The sequence below is a fragment of the Trypanosoma cruzi genome (genome assembly GCF_000209065.1).
Source record: "Trypanosoma cruzi strain CL Brener chromosome Unknown tcruzi_1047053399957, whole genome shotgun sequence".
NCBI lineage: Eukaryota > Euglenozoa > Kinetoplastea > Trypanosomatida > Trypanosomatidae > Trypanosoma > Trypanosoma cruzi.
The window spans coordinates 1-1,064 of NW_909493.1; the positions used below are offsets into that span (position 1 = coordinate 1).

Here is a 1,064-nt window from a genome sequence, read left to right on the forward strand (position 1 = left end):
GTCAGACCTGTTGAGTTTGTTTTTGGCCATCACGCAAGCGCGTTCACGGGGCCACGCGCCCTCGCGCACAAGAGTTGGTTGCTTCCATCAGCAGCGGCGTGCGCCCACCACAACCCACCTCCGGGCAATTCGGCCCTCTCTTTCTCTTTCTCTCTCTTGCGCTTTCGGGCGGGCCCGCCACCAACCGTTTGCACAGGCAGGGCGCCAGACAGGGCAGGATGTTACGCGCGCGCCGTTGCGCAAGAAAGAAAAACGACAACAATAGCAGGAAGTGGGAGGGAGGGGAGCGGGCGCTCAGCCGAAAGGTGATTTTTATTGTTCCGTTCTCAATGCGTCGCTCAAACTGTTTGGACCTCGAACAACATGTCTCCATCGTAGCGCGTGTGTGTGTGTGCGGGCGTGCGCGTCGCTGGGCCGCAAAACCGCGCAGCGAGAGCAGAGGGACAAAGAAAGAAAAAAAGAAAAAGAAAAAAAAAGAAAGATGGGGGTGTAAAGCAAAGCACTTCAGTGTGAGCTGAGTCGGGAATTGCGTCCTCACGCGTTTTCGTCGTCAGACTGACAGGAAACTGTGGAATTTCATCACGCGTCGCAGCCGCATCTCTCACCCGTGCGCGTCCTCTTTGGTTTTGTTTTTTCCCATCGTTTCCCGAACTGGGGAGGGAGCCTCGACGCGCGCACCGTCACCGCAAACTCTCGCGCAACCGGGCAGTGGCGCCACGCGCGGCACCGACAGCGCGCCACCGGCCCAAGGGTCGCTGCGCTTCACGACCGGCGTGTCTCTTTCTCGGGGCGCCGATGCACCCAAGCGCCCAGCGTCACGGAGCGGTGGGTCTCAAGACGCGCCTTTCCTGGCCATGCGAGGGGAGGCGCGGGGGCCAGCCGGCGAGGTTGCGGCGGGCGGGGCGGCTGTCAGACCTGTTGAGTTTGTTTTTGGCCATCACGCAAGCGCGTTCACGGGGCCACGCGCCCTCGCGCACAAGAGTTGGTTGCTTCCATCAGCAGCGGCGTGCGCCCACCACAACCCACCTCCGGGCAATTCGGCCCTCTCTTTCTCTTTCTCTCTC

The 1,064-nt window shown here is 61.1% G+C and overlaps 5 non-coding genes across 5 annotated transcripts, besides 1 other annotated feature; all 5 read right to left on the minus strand.

Moving 5' to 3' along the window:
• On the minus strand, positions 1–90 carry Tc00.1047053399957.10. The gene has a single exon (XR_008253922.1). It is a non-coding gene; the product is annotated as a C/D small nucleolar RNA (snoRNA), TB11C4C3 (small nucleolar RNA).
• Positions 91–291: 201 nt separating this feature from the next.
• On the minus strand, positions 292–378 carry Tc00.1047053399957.20. Its single transcript, XR_008253923.1, has one exon. It is a non-coding gene; the product is annotated as a C/D small nucleolar RNA (snoRNA), TB11C4C2 (small nucleolar RNA).
• Positions 379–445: 67 nt separating this feature from the next.
• Positions 446–482: a microsatellite.
• Positions 483–487: 5 nt separating this feature from the next.
• Tc00.1047053399957.30 lies at positions 488–584 on the minus strand. Its single transcript, XR_008253924.1, has one exon. It is a non-coding gene; the product is annotated as a C/D small nucleolar RNA (snoRNA), TB11C4C1 (small nucleolar RNA).
• Positions 585–690: 106 nt separating this feature from the next.
• Positions 691–762, minus strand: Tc00.1047053399957.40. Its single transcript, XR_008253925.1, has one exon. It is a non-coding gene; the product is annotated as an H/ACA snoRNA, TC11C4H3 (small nucleolar RNA).
• A 146-nt stretch (positions 763–908) lies between these two features.
• On the minus strand, positions 909–998 carry Tc00.1047053399957.50. The gene has a single exon (XR_008253926.1). It is a non-coding gene; the product is annotated as a C/D small nucleolar RNA (snoRNA), TB11C4C3 (small nucleolar RNA).
• Between the last annotated feature and the right edge of the window lie 66 nt (positions 999–1,064).